The 14,966-nt window shown below is 35.2% G+C and overlaps 1 long non-coding RNA gene across 1 annotated transcript in view; it reads left to right on the top strand.

Annotated features, from left to right (window-relative positions):
* The window catches only part of LOC129397749 (uncharacterized), a 550,258-nt gene that overhangs the window by 520,299 nt on the left and 14,993 nt on the right, over window positions 1–14,966 (top strand). The window contains exon 10 of the long non-coding RNA XR_010112187.1: window positions 13,171–13,339. This is a non-coding gene — a long non-coding RNA (uncharacterized LOC129397749). The remainder of the gene's footprint in view (window positions 1–13,170; window positions 13,340–14,966) is intronic.

Below are 14,966 nucleotides of genomic sequence, written 5' to 3'. Positions count from 1 at the left end.
GCTCCTAGTAACAGAGGAATACATTTTATAAGTCCTATCCATCTCTACTTTCTATTTTCTTTGCTGTGCTCAAAAGAGGCATGCTAAGAGGACAAATAGATATATATGTTCATTTTGGTACCTAAATAGAAATTCTCTGGAATAGTTTTGTCCCACTTCTTATTATTACTGAATCTATGCAAAAATTGGATAAGTTTATACACAGATTAATAATTTTACATGCAGCATTTCTATGTGTATTTATTATTTATTGTCTACAAAGGCCACATGGGGAATTTGATGTTATATGGCTGTGACACCAAATTCATATTGTGTGTCTCAGTGTGCACAGCAAAAATAAATTTGTCTTGGACTCTAAGCTACCTGCGTGGTTATAGGCACAAATATCATTAAATAAAAAGTATTTATATGTTGGTGTTGACCTTTTAATTAAATGGAAATGGCCAGTGTCAATCATCTATTGACAGGTATTTACATAGCAAATAATTATAGGGTAAAGAGATTATTTCAGTTATAAAATCAGAGGGCAAGTCATGCAAACTTTAGAAATAGAGTCGCCAAGTAATCTGTAAGAACATGTAATTGCTATGTTTTTAACTGGCATTTACCAAGAAAAACTAAAATCTTACGGTAAGTAATATTGTGAAGCGACTTGTAATTAAAGGCATTAGTATAATTTTTATTTTCTTAGTGATTAGGAGTTTGAAATCTCTAACAATATTTTCATTCTTACTCAACGTGTGAAAGAATTTTAGAGCATCTCACCATAGAACTCTTTGTACAAGTACTTTGCTCTGTTTTTACAGAGCTAGGACATTTCAAAGCTGTCTCGGGGATCATCTCAGCTCATCCTGATTTAAGCCCCGAGGGCAGCAATTCATAGCTTTCAATGCCCTAGAAATAGTATTTCTTGAAAATTCTATGTCCAGCAATAATAAAGACAGTGGTGAAACTATGAAGAATCATCTCAACACAATTTCTGACAATTTGATAATTTGATGCATATATTTTTAAAAATATTATACCTTCATATAAAGGTGTTTGGATTTTGGCTCCAGAGATTGGACCAACTATCAGAACTCTACCCTCTTCCCTCCCTCCTTGTTTCTAGACTCACCTATAGTTACAAATCACTATTCAGTCTTCCAATTCCCTAAATTTCAACCTTTTATAATGAAGAGGGCATCAGTTAGGACTGATTGCTAAAAATTCAAATAACACTTTTGCTGGAGTCGTTTTCTCAAAAGTTACCTTTCATGTATTTACGTAATAATGTTCTTGATGTCCCACCGTTTAAGTTTAAGTGGATATGAATTCAGACTACTGTAGGTCTACAATACTGATAGTTTATGTATCACAACTGCTCCAGATTAACTCACTGCTCTGGCATTGTATCTTATGTATCTTTTTGACTTACACGTTGCTGAAATTTAAGACGGAATGTTAATGGATCTGGGCATCAAATGAGATCCTTCCCAACTCTGTCAGTAAAATAAACCAGGAGATGGAGAAGATGTGAACAGTACAAATGGAAATTGAAAGGAACTCTCAAACTCAAAACATACCTTTTGAAGCTATCAGTAAGTGATTATTCAAGTGGATGTATATATACTTGTTTTAATAATGTCACCTTTCACCTGTCATTTGGAGAAGTACAAATTCAAATAGTTTTAACTTTAGAAGAAATGATGGACAGTGAGAATTCTGTGAAGAAAACCTACCACCACCGGATTCCATAATATTGGCATTTCCACAGACTAAATCATAACAACCACAAGAGATAGAACAATGTTGAGCACTCTCTATGTGCCAGGCAAATGCAGTGCTTCATGTCTTTTAACTCATTAACCCCTTTATTCAAATGGAAAAACTAAGGCATAGAGATAGAATTCTCACTTCTGGAGACTTTTATATTTATGCCAAACTTCAGCATGTTTCTGTTTCAAGCAATGCTAGCTTCAGAGGGACCAAAGGTTTTATTTCTTATTGTGTCTTTTTCTTCTTTCATTATCTTTATGAATCCAATTTTCAGAAAATAAAGTTTGATATTAATCTGGCTTCATACACTGAATAAAAGCTTAGAGAAAATATGCATTTGGCTATATAAATATACACACACAATGCATTGTTAAAACTAAGTGCCCTTTCTTTTTTTCCATTTTCTTTGCTTAAACACTCCTCATAAAAATGGTATTTCTTGGCAAGAAAAGCCATTTTTCCTTTATGTCAGAGTCACTGTTAAGTTCACATTTGTATTTGCAAGTTCTGTTTCCAACTTTCCACTCTAGCTCTATCCCCCACAGCAAGAAGAAAATCACGGCATTTGCATATTGTGTTTATGAAGTAGAGTAGCTGTCTTAGAGAGAAGCACTAAGGGGTTAGAAATCATGAACATACACACTTGTTGTCGCAGAATCCTGATCCAACATATTTGTACTCTACTTTTATATATTTCTCTGCTTTCAATTAAGATGCCCTATTAAATAGCATTCAAACATGTGAAAGCAAAGACAGAGCCTGACAGAATTTCAACAGGTTCTGTGCATTCATACTGTATGTCACCTCTTAATTAGCAACCAAAATGCAATGAACAGATTGTACAGTTTACCATCGTAGCCCAGCTCCTACACTTGCTATTTGTGCGTATACAGCATATTTAAAGAGACCCCATCCAGTGGGATTTTCTTACTCGCTCCATCCCTGGAACAGAACCACCATCAACTAAATGCCACTTCATGGATGCCTTAGCCTGCGGCAGCAGCTGGCATTACCAAGCAGTTGAAAGGACATTTTAATCTCCTGTTTAATGCATTTTTCTCCACCTGGGATAAGAAGCCAAAATTGCTGTTAGCAAAAAATGCCTTAGTCATTAACTGAAAGTGCCTTTTAAAAAAGTGTTCCATTACTCCCCTACTGGGAAATTTCAGACTTTATTAGCATTTTTTGAATTTGTATTAGTAGTACCTGAATGGTAAAATGCTAACGGATGAACACTTAGCTATTTTCCACAGATTTTGCTTTTGGGCTCTCCTTGTACAGGAGCAAGACAAGAGAAAAGGGTCAATATATTGCACTCCTCATCTGGCTTTCAGTATTGAAGTTCATAGTCAAAAGAATCCTCTTAATTTTCTATTATTCTATTCCTGCAGAACCACAAAAGAATGGATTTAAGGACTCTCTTTTACCTAAGGGCAACTAAGAGGATATTAAATGTTCTTTAAATGCAAGTCTTGTGTATTTAAATCACATGCATGCTGGGCTGACATTACCTTGCTTTGGTGATCAGACTGCATTGAATTCAGGCTGGAAGAAAATAGAAATTCTTCCATTGAAACACATGCTGTTAGTGAGTGGGTTGGTCTGTCATTTCAGCAGGAGAAATCTAACATTAAAAAAATAAGAACCATCCAAACAATGACTTTAATAAAACACAAATGAAGTTGCGACTTGTTCACATTTTTGTTTGTTTTGCTTGTGTCTACTAAAAACCCACCTAATTTTTAGAAGCCTTCTGAAATATCAGGCAAGCCTGATAGAGTTGTGGTTTGTTTTGGTTCAGTTTCTGTAAGATCTGCATTCATTAGTCATGGGCTAAAATAAATAAATATATAAGTGTAGTATAGCCCTTTGGGTCCCAAGTTGAAAATATATTGAAATTTTCTACCAAAATACTGACAATCTAGTAGAATCCGGTGGGAAAAAAATACAAGTTCAAAACATATTTTGAAAGCAAAGTATCCAGTATTCATTCCTTGCTTTGTTATCATATTCAACCAATTAAGCAATATATTGTCATCTTATATAACTGCCCCAGAGACCCTCTTTCTGACTGCAGTTTTACTTCTGCTATTTCCTCATTTGGTAACAAAGCAAGCAAGTCTCTTTTGATATGCAGAAACTATGGTTACCTTAAAGTATCAGTGAAAATACAATCTTTTTCTAATAAATGGTAGAGGCAACAGGGAGAAAGAAAGAATATTGGATCTAATAGGGATTAAGGCTAACAGCAAGGCACAAGTTCCCAGGGATGTGTGTTTTCTGGAGAGGTATAAAACGGTGGTGGCGCTGAGCCTGAGTTACAGAATATATAATGGGATATCAATAATCAGACATTTTTAAAATTGCTCTTTATTATTTGAATACTAAGAAATCATAATTAAAATAACATTGCAAGTCACTAAATAGTAGCCTTCAGTGGCGTGGCATAACTATTCCAACCCAATTAGCTATATCTCTGCTACATCCCTGCCTGTAAGCCTGACCAAAAATATAAGCAGCTTAGCTATGGTGGGCAACAACAAAAAGCCATTTTTCGTAGCTTATAAGAATGTATAGGCAGATAGATAGATAGATAGATAGATAGATAGATAGATAGATAGATAGTAGCTCGATAATCAGATTCCATTGAGGTGTTAATCTTCCCAAAGCGGTCCTCTGAGTGAATCATCAACAAATTTAAATGCATCTGTTATGCAATATGGCTTCATTGTGCATTATTCAAAATTGTAATAGAGATTTCTAGAGCATCCAATTATGACTTCTCTTTTATAATTTAATTGAAAAGTTTCCATAGTTAGAAGACCACAAACACATTGTGGCCTTTGAAGTGGAAGTGAATGGAATACTTTTTCACAGCATCCAACTGTACTCTCAAATTCTATACTCAACTATATGGGTGTTTTCCAAGATTTTAACTCATGAATGAACACCTTTCACAGAAGCATGCACTTTTGCAAAGCACTTTTATTATTTTCTAAAATTTCTTTATCATTCAATGTGTATATATGAAATGTAATAAAAGTATTATTTTGAATAATATTTTTTAAAGTTATATTGGCATGTTAGAAAAGATTGAATTATAAAATTGATTTTCATATTCTGATAAGTTTTGTAGCATGTAAAGATAGATTTCAACCTTTCCTACATAGCAAGTGATTCATAACATTTTCCGTAACTTAGCTGTGTTATGAAAATATCTTCATCTTTAATAATTTTAAAATGATATATCTGAGTTGGAGACTGAAAGTCTATCAGCATGTAGACTGAAATATAACTATTTCTAATAGAAAGTAAACAAAACTTCTTAACTGAACTACTAATTTGAGTTTTCACATTTTTCATTAAAAACTTTCTAAAATAGAACAGGTGCAGTAGCTCACACCCATAATCCCAGCACTGTGGGAGGCAGCGAGATGAGCGAGGTGAGAGAACCACTTGAGGCCAGAAGTCTGAAACCAGCCTGGGCAATGATAGTGACACTGTCTCTACAAAAAAAAAAAAAAAAAAAGGCTACAGTAAGCTGTGATTGTGCCATTGCATTGCAGCCTGGGCAACTGAGCAAGGCTCTGGTTTTTTTTTTTTTTTTTTAAAGATAAGAAAAGATAAGAAACAACTAACTTTTTAAAATGTAATATTTATGCTTTTTTCTTCCAAATAACTATTTTAAAAATTTAGGTTATTTGCAAACACTTGTACACAAATGACACAGGATGGCTATATAAGGAGAGGCTTCATCTCAATAGATAAGATACAAATCAGATGCATTTATCGTGTATTTTTATTTTAACGTTGGCTTTTTTCAGTACTTGGGACAAATCTTGATGTGCTACTTAGGATTCTGATCAGATAAAGTAACTGAAAATCATCTTTAGACAATTTGATAGGGTTATATTCTCCTTACACTTCTTTGTTTCACTTTGTTATGTTTACTGTCTTTTATCAATATTATATTATCTGTTAAAAAAAGAAATATGATATGACTAAGAATAAACATCTGAAATTATATAATGGTCAACGATCACAATTCCTAGGAGTTTTTGGTTGATTAACAAGTGGAATGATTGAGTCATGACACCACTCACAACTTAATCGATATGTTTTAGAAACTGTTCACACTACTCTATTTCAAAGGGGGAAATTATTTGCCTAACAGTTTCATCAATTTGAAACTTTAAATGGAAATAGATATTATTATCACCATTAAAAATGTGACCTCATATTTTTATTATGTTAATATTTTTGAAAATTTCTGGGATCCTATGTTTAAGGAACTTAAAATCCTCTAAGAGCTAATAGAAATTACCATGCTCCATATTCCTCACATTCCAGGCAGAGCTCGAGACTGAACCATGGAATTGCCTCATGGGAGGATTCCTTAATTAATTATTCAACACAGTACTTTGTGAGATCCACTATGAAGCTAGGCAGTGAGCTAGAATTTGAGGATAAGGAGATTAAGACAGAATTCTCACTTTCAAGCAATTAATTGGCTAATTGAGGCATCAGAAACAAATAAGAGTAACACAGTTTTGTTAAATGGTAAACCGTGTAGGGGACAGTTAAGGAAATCCTCACAAAGAATGTCACACTAGAGTTATGTCTTCAAGTGTGAGCAGAAGTGCTTTAAGCAACACCAGATGGGAAGGGGCATTTCAATACAGGAGTGACATATATGAAGCAAAACATGGCCATTTAGGAGTTATTTGAGTAAATCTGCTTTTCAAGTCCACTTGTAAAATTGAGAGTAGGCTGGGCGTGATGGTTCATGCCTGTAATCCCAGCATTTTGGGAGGCTGAGGCGGGTGGATCACCTGAGGTCAGGAGTTTGTTACCAGCCTGACCAACATGGTGAAAGGTCGTCTCTACTAAATACAAAAAAATTAGCCAGGCGTGGTGGTGCATGCCTGTAATCCCAGGTACTCGGGAGGCTAAGGCAAGAGAATTGCTTGAACCCAGGAGGCGGAGGTTGCAGTGAGTGGAGATTGCGCCATTGCACTCCAGCCTGGGCAACAAGAGTGAAACTCCATCTCAAAAAAAAAAAAAAAAAGAAAAGAAAAGGGTGAGAGTACATATGGTGGAAGAGGTCATGAAAAACCTGGTCTACTAGACAGAGAATCTGGGTTTTATATATAGGTAATGAAGATACTGATGGGATTTGAACACCGAAATAAAGTGACCAGATGTGTTTTAGAAAGATGATTCCTATCAGGGCTCTTCTTTCCCTTTATACCCTCTTTGCCTCTGATGCTCCCATCACCAACACTTGAGAGAAAAGTGGAACTATAAAATATTGATAACATTCAATCTAGCTGTTTGGTTATTTGGAGAGAAAAAGAGGTTTGAATGAGTTTGAACACACTGGATTTTTAAACTTAGATGTTCAGTGAACATATTAGATGTTCAGTGACCAGCATGAGGATTGTTGCTGGTTTTTTTTTGAAATGCTCAACCAATATTCTTTGATATAATTTTATTTGCCTATCATCTAAATCTGGCACAAACATATCCCCCAAGTATCAAAAACAAGAGTTGTGTTCAATATGTAAAATGTTAAGTAATATTCGCCATTTTGTAGTTTCCTAAAAACGTGTTTACTTGAAATTGCAGTCTAAAAAGTAAATTTCACTATCTTGTGACTCCACAACATTGTTAATCTAACTTTAAAAATAAAAATATATAAGGCATGTATTCATTTTATGCATATCCCATTTTTTAAAGTTTTAAACTTTATTCATGTAGAAACCATTAACACTCATGGGGACACTTATGGGGAACTGGAAGATGTGACACATGAATGTCCACGTCAGTCTGTGTTGAGCAGAACACTTTGGTGTTTGAGGAATCTATTTTATAGAAAATCTTAAGCTGTGGAGTCAAGGTCACAACCAAATATTCAAAACCCTCAGGTGTTCTTTCCTTATTGTGGACATTCTGTAGGTTGCAGCCACGTACCAGGAACTGTGTTAGGCATACCCCGTGCAGCTTGTCTAATCCTCACAACTAATGGAAAAGAGTTAAAGTAGCTCCCCCTTATCTGAAGTTGCACTTTATGTGGTTTCATTTACCTATGGTGAATTGTGACCCCGAAATACTAAATGGAAAATTCCAGAAAAAAATAATTCACAAATCTTAAATTGTCAGCTGTTTTGAGTAACATAATGAAATCTCTCATCATCACAAGACTTCCCACTCCATCCCAACTGGAAAGTGAATCATCTCACTGTATTCACACTGTATATGGTACCTGCAGTTAGTCACTTAGCAGCTGTCTGGGTTATCACATTTAAAAAAATAGTATAAAATAAACAAGAAAAATAATAAAAATATAAAACCAAAAAGAAAACCCCCATAACATAGTATATGTAGAGTTCAGTACTATCTGCAGATTTAGGCATCCACTAGGGGTCTTGGAACGTACCCATTGTGGATAAGAGGGGACTGCCGTGAATCCATAATTGAATATGAGAAAACTAAGGGTCAGAAAAGTTACATAGCTTTTTCAAGCATTCTCTCTCCCTGCTATACCTTCAGGTGAGAACCTTATATCTATAAATATTTTCCTTCATCTTCTTGATTGTAATCACTGATTTTCCTGATCTAGGAAGCAGCCTTGCCCTATCCTATCAGGTTCCTTATTTTAATATGACAGCTTGATTAATATTTTACATCTCATTTTTGACCTTACAACCTGATTCTGATCTTCTAGATCCTAATCTCAATGTTTGATTTTCTATTAATGCAGGTTCTTAACCTCTCTTCACCATAAATAGAATAATTTGACCCAAATTTAAGTTTGCTCAGTCACAGAAATTGCATTCTCCTGAAAGTCACTAACATAGACAAGACATGACTGGAAGATTTAATTAATAATATTGACATTTTTAAGAAAGCCCAATTCAAAGATTATTCAAAATATTTTCAACTAAAATAAATATAGACAAGAAATAGAAATATTTTTCAACCTATGTTATGAAGAGCACAGGCATGGAGGGAGGCAAGACTGAGTCTAATTTTTGGTTCTTCCCTAATCACTGTGTGGACCTTGGGAAAGTTACTTAACCTCTCAAAAAGACATTCCCCTTAAAACAGGATTAATAACCAACACTCACATGGCTATTGTGGGGATTAACTTAGTAAATGTGTGAAAAGTCCTAGCCAGAATAAGAGCTCAATGAAAGGATAGAGAGAAAGGCAGAATAGGTTCTGAAGAATAAAGGAAACTTCTCTTGATATTAAGATTTTTAATTTTAGAGTAACAGTGGTTCCTGTCAATAGAAATTTTAACAAATCTTGCTCACTGCCATCAGCTCTTCCTCCTCCCATTACACTTAAAATGGTTTAATAAGCATAGATGTAAGAGGCCACTGGAAAAAAATCTCTGTAATTCAAAGACAATGCCTAGATCAATATCACTGTCCAAATGGGAGGAGCTGATTTGGTCTCTGAAACAATATCCTACCAAGCACTGCATGGTAAGCTATAAGTCATTGTTGAAGACAAAATAAGATACTTGTCTGAAATGTCTAAAAGGACATTAGAGAAATACATCCATAACAGCAATGTAGAACTCAGGAACTAGAATCTGAACTGATAGAGAGCAAACCATTCTAGTGGCCCAGGTGGAAAAATATAGAATTGCTGTCCCACAGAAATTAGAAGTGACATCAACATGCTTCATTCTTGAATGCAGTGTGCATATAATACATACTCACTAGGTGCCAGTTGCTGTACCAAAACTTCGATAAAATTAATTCATTTAATTTTGTAAAACTTTTTGGATTACAATAACCAAGAGATTATCGTTCTCATTTTAAGAGATAAAGAAATATGACATTCAAGCAACTTGTCGAAGGTCATGCAGCTAGTAAGAAGTAGTGCTGTTGACCCATATGATTCTAAACCCAAACACATGCTGTCCCAAGATCTTAACTGTGACATTATACTTCAATGGATTTGGTCAAATAAGTGCCTAAAATAGACATCATAGACAGAAGCCTCTTAAAAATTTCATCAGAAATACTTGATTTGGATGTTAAGATAATTTCTGTATTTCTCTTGAAAAATAATTGTTTTCCATCATATTAGCTTTTCAGCACAAAGGTTTTCATCTATTGAAAAATAAGGAATTATTTCCTCTTGTAAGTTCCCCAAATAAAAGTTTTACTTAGACTACAATATGCAGTCTTTTAAAGAAAATAGCTATTGTTGGATAAACTTTCATATAATCCAAAAAGATGAAAAAGAAATTAAAATTCAAGGTCAAAATCTAATAAACAGGGCCAAGAAAAACTGTTTAGTTGATAGCTACATTTTAGCACCAGAAATAATGGCTGCCATAAATACAACAGACTTCAACAGCTTTGGGAAGCATACACTCTTCTTGTTTCTTCTCACCCCTACTACAGAGAATGTTGTAAAGTATATATGATGCTTTGCTTTCTCATTTTTTCTATACTTTTTAACCATAGCAAAAGTGTTTTTATTTTTGTCATTCTAAATATTGCTTTCAAGGCACTAGTACTAAATGGTAGTCCTACTATAGATTGCTTTGATTTTAAAGAAATCCCCATTAATGCTCCAGTCAGAGAATTAAAAGAGATGGGAAATAGACCAGCTAAATGAAGGGTTCAAAACAGTGGCCCTGTTCAGCACTTGCAGAACCCATTACCACTTCCCAAGATGACAGAGTATTCTTGCAGGTAGACTAGGGAAGGACAAGTCCTGGCTGTCCTGCCTCGACAGAGGAAATAAATCACCCTACACACTGGAGGATACCTTTCCAGACTGCACGCTGGGAACTTCATTACACAAGCTGTGCGACACATTACTATGCATATTGTTGCTGATTGGACATAGATGCATATCCACAGACTATTTCTGTCATTGTCTTATGAGGGAGATATCTATTTTTTTCTCTGTAGACAGATACAGGCTTGAAAACGACACAAAGAAAATAATACTGTGTGCCCAAAAGATCTCGATCTTTAACAAAGTATTCTCTTGACTGATGATTTGTCTAACTTGCCCGAACCTCATCTCCTGGTGCATAAAACATGATCCTTTGATTATAAGATTCTTTGATAGTCACACAATCTTATTTGATGTGAATATGATTGTTATCAAACATAAGTCTTATTGCTCTGGGTCTTCACCTCATTAAAAAGAGGGCAAAGTATTTCCCAGTAGAAGAATTTTCAGTTCCTGTTCTTCATTGGTAATCCTTTCAGTTCATTCATAAAAGACAAACTTTATTTACTTAATTTTGTGTATATGCCATGAATGTAGCTTAATCTAATTTAGACCCGTTGTGATAATGAAAAAAAATTGCAAAGGAAGACAAAATCTTCAGGCTGGAAGTACAGTGTCAGTTTTGAAGTCAACAACATAAAATTAATGAACCAAAGGAATACAATTAATGAACATAACTATTAGCAAGCTTCCTGAAGTTTGAAAACACTAATGTAAATTTAGATAGAGTGTCTTCAAATTTAGCCACTCCTTAGGGAATATTCTGTGGCAAAACATCTTTGCCATTCCTGGTTTGGTGGAATAATATTGTCCATTGAAAAATACATGGGATGCTCTTGTTGGTATGTGTGACCCTAAACATTGTGAAAGTAAAGGTATACAGGTATTTCCTTGAATCTTAAGCCAAATTAATTTTGTGAATAAAATGAAGCTTCTATAGTCCCATTAATTAGAATCTGTCAGTATAAAAAATAAAAACTAACAAGGGCTTAATATACCAATTATCAGTTCTTAAATGTTGCTTGTGGACAAAAGATATTAATAATTTAGATTCTACATTCCTTTCCTGCCAGACTGGCATAGTATGCCATTTAAACCTGTCTTTATAATCTTAGGAGAGATGATTGCCTTTAAACAGTGTTTCTGCTTTGGTTAACATTACTTCATTGCTCATCAAATAAATGCTTCCAAAACTCTGTGAGACTCCAAAGATTGTCTTCTTTGGTGTAGCACCTGTCACATGATGCATTTATACAAACAAGTGACTCCTGTAAGACTTAACTTTTTTGCATCAGAAATAAATTTGCAGGCTGGGTGCAATGGCTCCTGCCTGTAATCCCAGCAATTTGGCAGGCCAAGGCAGGCAGATCATTTGAGGTCAGGAGTTCAAGACCAGTCTGAGCGATATGGTGAAACCTGATCTCTACCAAAAATACAAAAAATTAGCCGGGCATGGTGGTGTGCGCTTGTAGTCCCAGCTACTCAGGAGGCTGAGATGCTCAGGAGGCTGAGATGGGAGGATCCCTTGAACCTGGGAGGTGGAGGCTGCAGTGAACCAGGGTCATGCCGTCGCACTCCAGCCTGGGTGACAGAGCAAGACTCCATCTCAAAATTAAACAAATAAATAAATTTGCATTTTTTGAACATCACACATTATTTTCTGTCAATTGGCATTTGGAGTCTGAGTTTATGGGTCTTGGTAATAACTTAGTCTGTTTTCTTGTAAACAGACTTACTTAATTCTCAAAAATAAGAAAAAAATAAAAATAAGCATAGTTCAATCTGACTTTCTATTTTTGTATTTTAAATTCTTATTTATTTATTTATTTATTTTTGAGGCAGAGTCTTGCTCTGTCACCTGGGCTGGACTGCAGTGGCATGATCTCACTGCAACCACTGTCTCTCAGGTTAAAGTGAGTCTCCTACCTCAGCCTCAAGTTGCTGGGATTACAGGTGTGCACCACCACGCCCTACTAATTTCTCTATTTTTAGTAGTGACGGGGTTTTGCCATGTTGGCCAGACTGATCTCGAACTCTTGACCTCAGGTGATCCGCCAGCCTCGGCCTTCCAAAGTGCTGGGATTATAGATGTGAGGCACGGTGCCCAGCTTCAAACTGACTTTCTTATTGCAGTTTCTTGTATCACATTCTATGATCTCAAAGTGTTAGAGGAAAAGTTTCCAACAAATTTCTTAGTGGGGAAAAATGTCTAGAACTAACACACAAATTTGGACTTTATATCTCCCAAGTGCATTATCCAGAATTATATTTTAGCTGAAAATCTAATCATATGTTAGTTAAATACATATATATACACATACATATACGTATATATACACATACATATATATACATATACGTATACATATGTATGTGTATATATACATATATGTATACATTAAAAATCTGTTGCTTTCAATGATAATATTCATGCAGAAAAAATGTGATTTCTTATCGTAAATAGTCTGTTTTCTCTCTTTATCCAAATAATTTATTAAAATTAGGATTTTTGAAGATCTGACATTGGTGAAGATGTATAATCATCTAACTAAATATTTTCAATTCCTGGACTGACAGCAATGTTGAAACTACATATTTTTAAATTTCTGTTGTTTATTTATTTGTGTTTTCTAAATAAAACAGGTGGTGGCAGAATACGATTAACAAAGAAACAAAGGTGATGGGATGGTGGAGGGCTCAATGACACTACAGAAGACACTGGAACTGCCAGGAAGAAAACATAATCAGCAAACGACCCAGTCTTTGCTTTAATATCATCAGTTGCTACAGATCATGATCAACTGTGATGCAGGTGTGACTCATCGTGTTTTCATGGTGAACCATGGCTGACTCAGGCAAAGCACTGATGAAGACAAACACAGGGACAATTCTAAGATGTTATGCAATCATTCCTCATCTTATAAAAGAAATTTTTAAAATAAATAATATTTAGAAAAATCATCAAAACTTACGTTCAAATCCCCTTTTAATAGACTACCTTATCCACTTAGATGTATCAACTTATGTCTTAAAGTAGAAGATGAATTCATACTGGTTTCTTTGTACTCAGGTCTTCCATAACATTGTGGATATTTAGGTGTAGAAATGTTCACCTCATTCAAGTGCTATCGTACTTTTAGGTGCTTGCACAGAAAGATTTTTTTCAGAGACTACATTATCTTCTTTTGGGAACAGGAAAATATTTTTCTTAGCCTGCTGTCCTCAGGCCATTGACTATCTTCCTCTATCCAGGCTTTCAGGGATGGCCAGCACCATTTCTAATAGGTACACCACTGCCAAAAGTGGCAGTAGAAGAGCCATAACAGCAATGCATTCTCTGAGATGTTCCCTGCTCCTAGACACATCTATGAATGTCATCCAGTCCCATTTTGATACAGTTGTGCCAAGTTATATAACTGTATTAGTCTGCTTGGGCTTTCTTAACAACATACCACAGGCTAGGTGTTGTAAACAACAAAAAATAATTTTCTTACTGTCTAGGCTCTAGAAAACCAAGATCAGCATACCAGCATTGTTGGATTCTGGCAAGGGCTATCTTCCTGGCTGGCAAATGGCCATCTTTCTGGATGTATCTTCACGTGGCGGAGGGAGAGCAAGCTCTCTGGTATCTCTTCTTATAAGGGCTCTAATTTCACCACGAGCGTTTCCCCCTTGAACTTCATGTAACCTTAATTACTTTCCAAAAGCCAACACCTCCAAATACTACGACATGGGAAGTTAGAGCTTCAACACACGGATTTTAGGGTGGACACAATTCAGTTGGTAGCAATTCTAATTTTCTGCTTAACAATAAGGTTGTTAAATAACCTCATTACAATCAACTCCTTGCAAAGGAAAATAAGATTTATCGGTTTTTCTCAGGGTTTGTGCAAATTGTCTAAAGAAAATCCTGAGCATTTTAACATAAATGTATGTGTGTCTCCTAGAAGACAGCAATAACAGTTTTTGTGTAGAAGAGGATAAATGAAAACAATTGGCTTGTAAATGGTAACTTGAAGACCATTCTGGAAAATTTTATCTGGTAAAAAAGATGATGGTGGGGACTACTGGGTCATTTTGACTGGCAAGGAAAGATAAGAATTAGTGGCACCCTTTTGCAACAATTCTCTTTTGAGGCATATGGAATTAAGAAATCACCTAAAACCTGCTCAGTGCCCATTATTAGCAGAAACTCCAGTAGAGACATATAACAACCTCTGGCCATTTCCAACCTATCTACAGTTACTTTTGCCAAATCTCCAAACCACCTCTACTTTTATTTAGTAAGCATAGTTTCTTAACTAGAAACATATGAAATGAATACAAGACAAAGCACTGGTTAGAAAACACTGATTTCTGCAGGTTCTGAAGACTATATGTTTAACGGAGGTTTTAAAGATAGCACCCAATTGTGAGCTTTTTCTTGAGGTACCATAGGA

This window comes from Pan paniscus, chromosome 4 (assembly GCF_029289425.2).
Source record: "Pan paniscus chromosome 4, NHGRI_mPanPan1-v2.0_pri, whole genome shotgun sequence".
In the NCBI taxonomy this organism is placed as follows: Eukaryota; Metazoa; Chordata; class Mammalia; order Primates; family Hominidae; genus Pan; species Pan paniscus.
The sequence above is the reverse complement of the archived record's forward strand: the minus strand, read 5'-3'. Positions and strand labels throughout refer to the sequence as shown.